The sequence below is a fragment of the Scylla paramamosain genome, chromosome 28 (assembly GCF_035594125.1).
Source record: "Scylla paramamosain isolate STU-SP2022 chromosome 28, ASM3559412v1, whole genome shotgun sequence".
Taxonomy (NCBI): Eukaryota; Metazoa; Arthropoda; class Malacostraca; order Decapoda; family Portunidae; genus Scylla; species Scylla paramamosain.
The window spans coordinates 9,147,060-9,160,361 of NC_087178.1; the positions used below are offsets into that span (position 1 = coordinate 9,147,060).

General features: G+C 40.7%; 2 long non-coding RNA genes across 2 annotated transcripts in view; one reads left to right on the top strand and one right to left on the bottom strand.

The window, feature by feature from the left end:
* Nucleotides 1–644: 644 nt before the first annotated feature.
* Nucleotides 645–1,691, top strand: LOC135115122 (uncharacterized). The gene is made up of 2 exons (XR_010275824.1): nt 645–825; nt 943–1,691. It is a non-coding gene; the product is annotated as an uncharacterized LOC135115122 (long non-coding RNA).
* Nucleotides 1,692–8,114: 6,423 nt separating this feature from the next.
* LOC135115123 (uncharacterized) overlaps nt 8,115–13,302 on the bottom strand; it is a 60,969-nt gene continuing 55,781 nt past the window's right edge. The window contains exons 5-7 of the long non-coding RNA XR_010275825.1: nt 8,554–8,786; nt 8,335–8,460; nt 8,115–8,231 (exon numbers count right to left, since the gene is read on the bottom strand). This is a non-coding gene — a long non-coding RNA (uncharacterized LOC135115123). The remainder of the gene's footprint in view (nt 8,232–8,334; nt 8,461–8,553; nt 8,787–13,302) is intronic.

The window sequence follows — 13,302 nt, forward strand, 5'->3', positions numbered from 1 at the left end:
CCACGGTGCTGAGCATTCACGCCTCCTATCAAGCATGTAGGTATATTATTCTATATTATTTTATTTATGTCAAGATATGGTAGGTAGGGTCTTCTGGGAGGTAGGTATGTTATAGCTGTTATTATTGATCCAAGAGTTGTTTCCTCTTATATGGTAACCATATTGGTTATGAAATCATGTATTAATTTGTGTTTGTAGTTCCTGTTGATTGCTATGGTTGATCCATCTTGTAGTTCACCTGAGCTGTTGATTTTGTGGACTATGTATCCAGGGATTTTCAGAGTCAGTATCTTTCATTCCGTGGCTAGTGATTGATATGATCTCAGAATTGTTATTTATAGAAGAATCCGTTACTATTCTTGTATATATATATATATATATATATATATATATATATATATATATATATATATATATATATATATATATATATATATATATATATATATATATTTTTTTTTTTTTTTTTTCTTATGTAGGAAGGACACTGGCCAAGGACAACAAAATTCCAATAAAAAAAAAAAAAAAAAAAAAAATATATATATATATATATATATATATATATATATATATATATATATATATATATATATATATATATATATATATATATATATATATATATTTTTTTTTTTGTTGAGGACTTTGGAGTTGTTTAATACTTTTAGTTTCACTTCACGACCATTTAACTGACATCACTGGTACCCAACGAGATCCTCGCGTTGCCAGCTCCACGTCAGTTCGCTGCTAGAACCCACGCAGTTCACACCTCCGTCCCGTCGACGTAGCTGCCTCTCCACTGGCCTTCTCCAAGGAGTCGACCTGGTAAGCTTTCACCTCCTCGCTTTGACGCTACAATATGCTGTTAGCTATATGGTGAAGCTACATATATGATCCAGGGACATATCGTATTCCCTGTGTGACCCGAATTTTTTTTGGCAGTTATGGGGGACCGGGAGAAGTCTCTCGAAACGCCATGGCATTCGTATTCCTTCCCTGACTCAGATAGGAAGAGAAGCGAGAAAGAGACAGAGAGGCGAAGAAGAGGAAGGTTTCCCCGGAGAGTGGTAGTGGTCGAATGCGCTTTACCGCCATCAGTCGCCGGTCCTAGCCATGTAAACACCCCCGAGAATTCTCGTCTATGGACAATGATTACGACTGTCTTGCTAAGTGATTTAATTGAAGCTACCGTGTCGATTAGGAGTGGTGCCTACTTTTCTGGCTTTCATCACGTTTCCCCGTCTTCCGATTCTCTGCCTGACACCTGTATGATCTGGACAAGTTCACTGCCGTGCAGCCTAACCATGATTCAGATGAGGATGCAGACTTCCTAAAAGCGCTCGAGAACATTTCAGGCCACTTCCACGGTGAGGAGAAGGGTGAGCCATTGTCTGAGCGTTTAGCTTCTACCTTCAACTCGTGCCTGAGACACCGGCCCTCGTCTGAAAGTGTCAAACTAACGTGTAATAAGATCAAGCTCCCTATCAATGTGCCAAACTTGAAAGTGCCACTGACTAATTCAGCCATAGCCAAAGCCATGAATTTAGGAGGGAAGTTAGTCGATGCCCGGCTTTCCCATACTAATGGACAGCTTTCCAAGGCTTTGGTCCCCATTGCCCCTTGCATTACATAAGCAATATTGAGGATAAGAAAGGTAAGACCTTAAATTGCTATCTCAATGGTCTAAATAACAGCCTCAGACTCCTTTTTTCTGCCGTGAATTACATTAATCATCTGAGAAAAGAGGTTGCGTGGATCTACGTACACGATCTCTGCAAATTCCTACCTCACATTCCAAAGGTACAATAAGGGTCACATATCAAAGAGTGGTTGTTATTTAGTGTCTATAGGGAAATTAATCCATTTCAGCCACCTTTAAATGATCTCTTAGATTATCTCTTATCATAATTTAAAAATGAGAAAGGGCGGAGCTACAGTTTGATGAATGCAATATGGTCGGCTATCTCAGCAGTAGCTAGTATTAATGACCAGGACGCAGGAAAGCATTCCTTAATTGCCAGGTTTATGAAGGCAGTCTTCCATGAAAAACCGTTTTTCCCCCACTACCATACCACCTGGGATCCACAAGTGATCTTGCATTACATAATGAGCCTAGGGCCGATCAGAAACTTACCGGTCATTCAGTTATCAAGAAAATTAACGATTCTAATGCTAATGATCTTCGGTCAACGTGGACGAGCCTTAAATTTATTGGACATCAGAAACATGACTATATCAGATTCAAGAGTTTCTTTCAGTATAAGAGATCCATTAGAAACCTCCAGGCCAGGTGACCACATGTCGCAATTGGTATTCGAAGACTATATCCCAGACAGATGGCGGTGTTGTTACCTCGATTGTACACTACATAAGAACATAAGAACATAAGAAATAAGGGAAGCTGCAAGAAGCGACCAGGCTTACACGTGGCAGTCCCTGTATGAAACACACCTACTTATTTCCATCTGTTATTCCCATCCATAAACTTGTCTAATCTTCTCTTAAAGCTCTCTAGTGTCCTAGCACTAACTACATGATTACTGAGTCCATTCCACTCATCTACCACTCTATTAATTTTGAGAACCAATTTTTTCCTATCTCCTTCCTAAACCTAAATTTTTCAAGCTTGAACCCGTTATTTCTTGTTCTACCCTCGTTGCTGATCCTAAGAATTTTGCTTACATCTCCCCTGTTATAACCCTTATACCACTTAAAGACTTCTATCAGGTCCCCTCTTAATCTACGTCTCTCTAAAGAATGTAAATATAACAGCTTCAACCTCGCCTCGTAAGAAATACTCCTCATCCCCTGTATCCTTTTAGTCATTCTCCTCTGTACTGATTCTAATAGACCTATATCTTTCCTGTAATGTGGAGACCAGAACTGCACAGCGTAGTCTAGATGAGGTTTGACCAGCGCCAAGTATAACTTTAATATTACTTCCGGCCTTCTACTTTTAACACTCCTAAAAATGAATCCTAGTACCCTATTTGCCTTGTTTCTGGCTTCTATGCATTGTTTCCCTAGACGGAGTTCAGAGCTAACTATAACTCCTAAATCTTTCTCGTACCCTGTACCTAACAGAGTTTGGTTGTTTAATGTGTACCTATTGTGTGGGTTTCCTCTACCTACGCTAAGCACTTTGCATTTATTGATATTAAATTGCATTTGCCATCTATCCGTCCATTCATTCATTCTATCTAAGTCTGCCTGCAAGACGATGGCATCCGATTCTGACCTAATTAATCTACCTATCTTTGTGTCATCCGCAAATTTACTAACATCACTACTAATTCCACTATCCAAGTCATTGATATATATTAGAAATAACAATGGCCCTAATACTAATCCCTGTGGCACCCCACTAATTACATGACCCCACTCGGATTTCGAGCCGTTTATTAGCACTCTCTGTCGCCTGTTACCAAGCCATGACCCTATCCAACCTAACACCTTCCCATCTATCCCGTGTGCCCTAACCTTTTTTCAGGAGCCTTTGATGGGGTACCTTGTCAAATGCTTTACTAAAGTCCAGATATAAGATATCATAACTATCACCATTATCTACTGCCTCGTACACCTTATTGTAAAAACTTAACAAGTTTGTCAGGCAAGACTTCCCCTTCGTGAAGCCATGCTGTGACTGATTTATTAAGTTATGTTTGTCTTAATGTTCCCAAGTTTGTCAGGCAAGACTTCCCCTTCGTGAAGCCATGCTGTGACTGATTTATCAAGTTATGTTTGTCTAAATGTTCCCTAATGTTCCTCGCTATTATTGACTCTAACATTTTACCTACAACTGAAGTTAAGCTGACAGGTCTATAATTAGACGCTAAAGTTTTATCTCCTTTCTTAAAGATGGGTACTACATTAGCCTGCCTCCACATTACTGGTACCTCACCCGACTCCAGTGATTTGCTAAAGACAGAAACTAACGGCTCACTAATAATCTCTTTACATTCCTTAAGTACTCTGGGATATATTTCATCAGGTCCTGGTGACTTGAACTTTTTTAGCCTATCTATCTCCTGTTCCACTATCTCCCTAGTTATGGAAATATCTGTCAGCTTCTCATTCTCATCTGCTCTATACACCTGTTCACTATCTGGCATATCCTGCATGTTTTCCTGGGTGAAGACAGTTAAAAAATACTCATTCAGAAGTTTACTAATTTCCTCCCCAGAACTAACCAGCTCCCCATCTGCTGCCTTTAATGGACCTACAGTATCCTTATTCTTCATCCTGTATACCTGATAAAATCCCTTGGGGTCCGTCTTCGCCTGGCTGGCTACCTTTAATTCATAATTGTCCTTAGCTTTCCTCATTAACTTCCTGACTGTTCTAACTAATTCATTATATTGTGTCCTTAAAACTTCTTCACCTGCCCTTAATCTCTTATATATACTTCTCTTACCCCCTATATAATGGTTTAACCTAGCAGTCATCCATTTAGGGTCATTTTTTTGTGATCTTATTGTTCTATACGGGATATTTGCTAACTGACCTGTATGAACTTTATCTACGAAATATTTATACAGTTGATCTACATTTACTTCACCTAATCTTCTCATCTCGTCCCCTACCATCCTCTCCCTTCCCTCATCTACTCGCCTCGACCTCACCTCTCTCATTTCAGCATGACCTGACATTCCAACATAAACCTATCTCCCCCCTTCCTCTTTCCTCCTCCCTTCCGGAGCCTCACCTCACCTCTCTCATCCTGCCTTATCTCTCTGAACTCCGTCCCTGTCCTGACCTCACCCTGCATCCTTTGCCAGTCCACTCCTTGGAGGTACCTTTTTAATTCTTCAAAATCTGCTCTCCTAAATTCAGGTATTTTGCTAGTGTTTTTGTTTCTAACAGTTTCTTCCCATTCTAAATTGTACCTAATTTCCCTATGGTCACTGTTACCTAGCTGTCCTCCAACCTCTACCTGCGTGACTGCTTCCTCCCTGTTAGTAAGAATTAAATCTAGAATATTATTCCCCCTTGTGGGTTGTACGACTACCTGTTTTAAAAAATTATCCTGAATTACCTTAAGAAATTCCTCTGTTTCCTTGTTACCCACAATCAGACTCCAGTCGATATTCCTAAAATTAAAATCTCCTACCACACATACCTGACTGTACCTGCCTGCTCTATTTAATCCCTGCCACAGTGAGGTGTTAATTTCCTCTGTACTGGTCGGTGGTCTGTAAACTACCCCTAGTACTACTGACTGCGATCCTTCCTTAATATCTACCCATATCGACTCTGCTTTGTTATCTATTTTAATTCTATTGTTCATACAACACTGTAATGTGTCCCTAACGTATAACGCGACGCCTCCTCCTCTCCTGTTTTCCCTATCTTTATAGAACATTGTATACCCATCTATCTTAACCTCTGGATGAAATACTTTTCCTGACATATCTAACCAAGTTTCAGTTAAAGCAATGATATCAAATTTCTCTACGCACGCTATTCCTCTAAGCAAGTCTGTTTTATTCAGCATAATTCTACACTTTGTGTAGTAAACACTTAAGCTACTTCTCACCATCCCTGAGCTAGCTACCTTTCTAGATTTAACTAATTTGCCCCTCGCCTTCTCCTCACTACCCCTTCTTCCCTCCCGACTAACGAAAAAAGTGCTGGAGTGCAATTACCTCCCGCTCGAGTGTTTCCGCCAAAACACGAACACCCTGGCGTGACAAATGCACTCCATCCCTGGCGTACAAGGTGTCCCTACCATAGAAAAGGTCCCAGTTGTCGATGAACGTCCATCCATTACTCCTACAATGATTCGCGAGCCTGCGATTCACTGTAATAGCCCCGGACAGCCACTCAGCACCAACTCCCCTCCTCGGCAAGACACCACATACCACAGGGATCCCTCCCTTGTCCCTAATCCTGTCCAAAGCTTGCCGAAACCTCCTGATAAGCTCCGCACTCCTGACCTTACCAAGGTCATTCCCTCCAGCACTGAGAAAAACAATGGGCTTGGTCCCATCTTTTTCCAAGCACGTGTCTAGCCTATCAGCTACCTTCCCTATCCCGGCCCCCGGCAAACACCCTCGACCTACGCTTCCTATCCCTAGCACAGAACGCACTATCTAAGTGCCTAACCTGACTATCACCAAACACAAGCACTCTATCTTGGGGTAGGGTAACTGCATCTACCCCCTCCTTCTTGTCTCCTCCCGCCCTGTCCACCTTCTTTTTCCCTTCCTCCAGCACATTGAAGGGATTCTTCGTCTCTACGCAAGGTGCCCTGAGGACCTTCACCCTCTTGGCTCCCCTGCACACAACCGACCACTGCTCCTCCGTCGCCTTACTAGGTAAGGTGACGGTGGGGCACGACCCTCCCACAGGTGCTGAGATGCTCTCACAGAACTCAGCCTGCAGGTCTGAGATCCTCTCACGAAACTCAGCCTGCATCTCGGAGATCCTTCGATGGAACTCAGCCTCCACCTCTGAGACCTTCGCAACGAAGGCCTCGAGAACAGGAGAACTAACACAACCAGTCGACTCACCAACACAAGGCGCCATGTCTACACTAGCCAGCTATATTAGCGTCAGGTCAATGCTCACTAAACACGTCCGTTCACTAGGAACTCTGACCTGAGATAGGAACCCTGACCTGAGACTGCCTAAACCGGACAAAAGATATAAGGGGTAGAGTCACTAGATTCTTCCTAACCACAAAACCTACGATTAAAATGGCTTCACGAGATACATTACGTCGCTGGACAAAAGACATAATGAAAGCTTCTGGCATTGACCTTAATACTTTTCCGCCTGAAACTCCCTCTCTCCACGATTATATCCACTATCGGAAGGTCCGGGGAGTCAACCTTTACGAAACACTACAAGAGACCTATATGTAAACACCGCCATTATGCAAGAGCAATTCTGTCAGAAGTTATGTATATGTTCTACCATTATACATCAGTCTAATGATTCAAGTTATGTATATGTTTTAACATTAAACATTATACACGTTTTTTGTAGGAATATGTGCTACGAGTGTGACGAGTTTTGTTAAAATGTTAACATATTCATTTCTTTCCTTTGACATGGGTTGTTCGCGTTACTGTAAGTAAATGTGCTATTATTGTTGTTGGTGCTGAGTTTTATTCAAATCTTCTGGAAATAAAATGTTTTGTTTCCAAAAGCACACTATTTATCTAAGCTTCTGAAGGCATGGTAGGTTTGAGGGATCACTCTAAAGCTCTCGTTGGCTACCGGCGATATCAGTTAAATGATCTTGAAGTGAAATTTAAGATTAAACGAATACTTGCCAAGTGTGCAGTTTGATCGTAATTTCACAAACATTAAACTGCTTCACTGAGGTAGTAAACGCTCTCTTTACCCAACTCTTTTACCCAACACATAAGTTCAGTTTGGAACTAAGCATGTTGTATATATAATGGTTGCCTTCTCAAACCTACTCTCTGAAGGACTAAAGTGGAACTGACAACGCAGTCATCTCGTTTATAATAATAAAAAAAAAAAAAAAAAATCCCACTGCGATGCCAGTCCCATAAAAGGGTCCAAAGCGGCAGTCAAAAAATGGAAGGATAAGTGTCTTGAAACCTCCCTCTTGAAGGAATTCAAGTCATAGGAAGGTGGAAACACAGAAACAGGCAGGGAGTTCCAGTGTACTACCCCATTAAAGCAGTTAAATGTTCGTGAAATTACGATCGAACTTCACACTTGGCAAGTACTCGTTTAATCTTAAATTTTATGTTACAGTTGTTATTAGATGTGTTTGTCTACGCATGTTTCTGATTTGAGTTTGAAACACAATGGTCCTTTCTTAAAAAAAAAAAAAAAAAAAAAAAAAAAAAAAATATATATATATATATATATATATATATATATATATATATATATATATATATATATATATATATATATATATATATATATATATATATATATATATATATATATGTATATATATATATATATATATATATATATATATCAAGTTTTACAATTTTCTAATGAAGGAGATAGAGTGAAGATACTCTGAGTAACTATTTGTATCAGACAGGTAGACGGAATAGGAATATGAAAGAAAGTAGATTCTTGAAATGATCTTACCAGGAAAAAAAAAAAAAAAAACTTACGTAAAATTCATTCCTTGCTGTAAATATCTCATAATGTTTTGGTTACAGCCTGCGTCCTTCCTCTGTATTGCACTTAGCTGTTCCATGACAATCTTCAAAACAGGTTTTTTCAAGAATCTGTTGAAAATAAATCATTCCTTTGTAATCCCTTAATGGTAGTCATGTAAATATTCAATGGATAATTTCAAAAGAAACGGCGTATGAAGCAGAAAACACTTACTTGGTATATTTGTCCGGAAAAAAAGGAAGATCAGATATGGAAATCAATCCTTTAGCTGATAGGGTTGCCAGCTGAATTCTGCCCCTTGCTGCTGTTATGTTAGGAAGATATATATACACTCCCCCACTTGAAAAGGAAAATAAAAGAATTGAAAGTTTGAAGAAAAGTTTTAATTATCATGTTAATATTTAAAAAGTTGCAGTGCATTACTATACGCACCTTGTTTTTTCCTTTGAATCGCCAAGAAGGAGGATCATAGCATCCATTCTGGAAAAAAATTTATGAAAAAATTCTATACTTTCTAAGCGACGGAGAGGAAGTTGAGTAATGGCAAGGAGTCTCGTAGACGGTCCCAAGAGGTGGTTCTTCACCGATAGCTCGGCAAAGGTGCCGAGAACACTGGGATTGTTGGTCACCACCATCACCATCACGCACCACGACACCATTCTCACCTGAAAGGGAGTGAAGCTCTCTCTCTCTCTCTCTCTCTCTCTCTCTCTCTCTCTCTCTCTCTCTCTCTCTCTCTCTCTCTCTCTCTCTCTCTCTCTCTTTCTCTCTCTCTCTCTCTCTCTCTCTCTCTCTCTCTCTCTCTCTCTCTCTCTCTCTCTCTCTCTCTCTCTCTCTCTCTCTCTCTCTCTCTCTCTCTCTCTCTCTCTCTCTCTCTCTCTCTCTCTCTCTCTCTCTCTCTCTCTCTCTCTCTCTCTCTCTCTCTCTCTCTCTCTCTCTCTCTCTCTATATATATATATCATTTAAATCATTTAAATGATCAGCATTTATTATTTTCTTAAAGATATTTTCCTTATGCCTTATAAGAGTCTTATTCTCTTTTAAAATCTGGTGGACGGCTTCGCCTCAGTAACTCTGGAATGACTGGACACGCTGTTGTTTGTTTGTTTGCTTGTTTAGATTGCCACCTTGAAGATCAAGGTGACGCGGGCCTTATGTCGGGAGACGGCTCACAGCTGCTTTATTTGATTCATTTGATTTATTTGGTTCAGTCAGGTGCTGGAGACAGTGATCCCCTGCGCGACAGTTTCACTTACCTGCATATGCAATGTGTGAGATAGTGTGGAGTAATGTGGGTCGCTGAGAGAGAGAGAGAGAGAGAGAGAGAGAGAGAGAGAGAGAGAGAGAGAGAGAGAGAGAGAGAGAGAGAGAGAGAGAGAGAGAGAGAGAGAGAGAGAAACATGGTGATGGGAAGATGGTCACCAAGGGCACTTGTGCATGTATGGGTGTGTCGTGTATGATGTGTAGTGCATTGCCGGACGTTCTGTTGAGAAAAGCGGCAGTGGTCCGGCACTCTTCTATATGGTGTATGAATGGTGTGATTGTCTGTGTGTTGCAGTGTGTGCAGATTTCGGGTAAAAGGTCTCGATTCTCTGAAAAGCATTTGAATCCGAGTCTGAGTCTGTCTATTCAAGTTTTGATGAGTCTGGGTAGTGTGATGTGTCCTTGTGTAGGGTGTTTGTTGTATCGATAGTGCACCAGTTTGCACTTGGTGACCCTTTTACGGGATCCTTGCAGCTGAGTACTGTTGCGTAACAGTGTTTCTTTTCGCATGACCGCTTTGATTGCTGCCTTACTTCTCGGGATGTCCACAATAACAGCCGGAAGAAGCAATGAGTTCTTAGCAATGACATCGGCATCGTCGTTTCCTTGAACTCTCGAGTGACTTTGGATCCAGTTTGAGTATATTTGTCTGTTTTGTAGCTGTATCCGTGTGGCTGTGGCGTATATAAATGTGCATACATATATGTTGTCATGTGGTATATGTTGTTGGAGGAACTGCTGGGAGCTCAAGAAATCGATGTGTATTGCAATGTTTCCCTACCTGTGTAGCTTCAGTATGATGGGTGAAGGCAGCTACTGGTCTTTTTGTCGTCGGATCTATAGAACCGCCAGTAAAATAGACTTCGGGTCCATTATCTTGTGCTGCTAACAGGGCCTGATGTGCCTCGTCTACCAGCTGCTTTGTGCTGAGCAATGTTTTCTTGTATGTGAATTTCGTTATTGTGATTTTCCATGGCTCGTCAAGCCATGGTGGTGGTGAAAAGTAGTCCTTGTGTGGACTATCTGCGTAGCGTCGGAGGAAAGCGTCCTGGCCGATGAGAAAGCGAATGGTGCACGCAGCTTTCCTGGCTCCATTTTTTGTCTCGGAATAACTCGGGATCTTGTTCAAGGCTTTGTTGTAGTTTTTGGAGTATTGCAGTTCTATGAAGCCGGTGGTGTGCTTGTGAAGAACGGTGATATATATATATATATATATATATATATATATATATATATATATATATATATATATATATATATATATATATATATATATATATATATATATATATATATATATATATATATATATATATATATATATATATATATATATATATATATATATATATATATATATATAAAGAGAGTTTAGTCTGTTTTGTACTGTGAGTAGTCTGCGTTCTGCTTGCAGAGTGGAAATTCTAATCCATTTTGGCGCTCCGAGGATGATCTTTTGCCCTTTGTTTTGCAGTCTCTGCAGTATGTCTATTAAATTTGTTTTGGCTGTGACCAGGACAGGAGCTGCATAGTCGATTAACGATCTTATTGCTTGAAGGTAGTATAAAGTGAGTACCTTTGAATTTACGCCTCCTTCCAGGCTTGATAAAGACCTCATCGTCATGAGACGGTGTTCTACACGTTCCTTGAGGGAGGCTGTGTCGACATTGAATTTAAAAAAATATCTATCCAGATGCTCAGGTATTGGTAGCTCTGGATCCATTGGAGTGGGTGTTCGTGGAGATGTAGTGGTGTTTCTGAGAAACTGTTCCCAAAAAGATGGATCCTCTTTTATTTAGGTTAACTTTAAGTCCTAAGGACTGGAAATTTTTCCAAAATTGTGTTTGATGTTGGTTGGGCGTTTCTGAGGTGTCCTTGTCCAAGTTTAGCTATTGCAATGTCATTAGCATAACAATGGACCTGGGACCCAGATGGTCACAAGGTTCTCTACGAGAGTGCTGAAAAGAAATATGCTTAGGATGCTATCCTGTGGTGTACCACTGTGAAATAATTTCGACTGGGAATAGCGTTCCTGAAACCTTACCTTTGGAGATTTGTTTGAGAGGAAGTTTTTCGTCCATCTTTGTAGGTTCCCCTTAACATCTTTTTCAACCAAGGAGTAAAGGATGGCGGTGAGGTTAGCAAGCGCGAAGACTTTTTTAAATCAAGGAATGTCACAATTGCCTTCCTGTCTGATACTGTAGAAAACATCTGAAGGAAGCAGTCCCTGTTTTTTTTTGCCGTGAGTGTATGCGTAAACGTTGGCGTGAAAGGCTCCCGTTATCCTTCTGAGTCTTATGTCGACCATCCTCTCCGCTGCCTTCTCGAGGCAGCTAATGAGAGAGATTGGTCTGGTTTCCCAAGGCTCCTTGGGCTTGGGGATGGAGTATATGGTAGTCTCTTTCCATCTTGATGGGAGCACGTCCATGGTGTATGATTGGTTTATTAGGTGTTGTAGATTGTTGTAAGAGACAGTGTCACCATTCCTTATCATTGAGTATGAGATTTTGTCCGTCCCTGTAGCCGTGTCTTTTTCTCTGTTTAAACGCTTTGTTGAGTTCTGCTTTGGTGATGGGGATATCTGTCTGCGTGTTGCAGGATCTACTGATATTTCCTGCTGTTTGGGTTGAAGCTCATTCTTGTGTGCGTTGGGAGTTGCTCTGAACTTGCTCTTTGGTGATAAGTACGTATGAGACTGTTGGCCTCTTCTTTAGAATGTGGGATAAGAACATAAGAACATAAGAAATAAGGGAAGCTGCAAGAAGCGACCAGGCTTACACGTGGCAGTCCCTGTATGAAACACACCTACCTATTTCCATCTGCTATCCCCATCTATAAACTTGTCTAATCTTCTCTTAAAGCTCTCTAGTGTCCTAGCACTAACTACATGATTACTGAGTCCGTTCCACTCATCTACCACTCTATTTGAGAACCAATTTTTTCCTATCTCCTTCCTAAACCTAAATTTTTCAAGCTTGAACCCGTTATTTCTTGTTCTACCCTGGTTGCTGATCCTAAGAATTTTGCTTACATCTCCCTTGTTATAACCCTTATACCACTTAAAGACTTCTATCAGGTCCCCTCTTAACCTACGTCTCTCTAGAGAATGTAAATTTAACCGCTTCAACCTCGCTTCGTAAGGAATACTCCTCATCCCCTGTATCCTTTTAGTCATTCTCCTCTGTACTGATTCTAATAGACCTATATCTTTCCTGTAATGTGGGGACCAGAACTGCACAGCGTAGTCTAGATGAGGTCTGACCAGCGCCAAGTATAACTTTAATATTACTTCCGGCCTTCTACTTTTAACACTCCTAAAAATGAATCCTAGTACCCTATTTGCCTTGTTTCTGGCTTCTATGCATTGTTTCCCTAGACGGAGTTCAGAGCTAACTATAACTCCTAAATCTTTCTCGTACCCTGTACCTACCAGAGTTTGGGTGTTTAATGTGTACCTATTGTGTGGGTTTCCTCTACCTACGCTAAGCACTTTGCATTTATTGATATTAAATTGCATTTGCCATCTATCCGTCCATTCATTCATTCTATCTAAGTCTGTCTGCAAGGCGATGGCATCCGCTTCTGACCTAATTAATCTACCTATCTTTGTGTCATCCGCAAATTTACTAACATCGCTACTAATTCCACTATCCAAGTCATTGATATATATTAGAAATAATAATGGCCCTAATACTGATCCCTGTGGCACCCCACTAATGACATGACCCCACTCGGATTTCGAGCCGTTTATTAGCACTCTCTCGCCTGTTACCAAGCCATGACCCTATCCAACCTAACACCTTCCCATCTATCCCGTGCGCCCTAACCTTTCTCAGGAGCCTTTGATGGGGCACCTTGTCGAATGCTTTACTAAAGTCCAGATATAAGATATCATAACTATCACCATTATCTACTGCC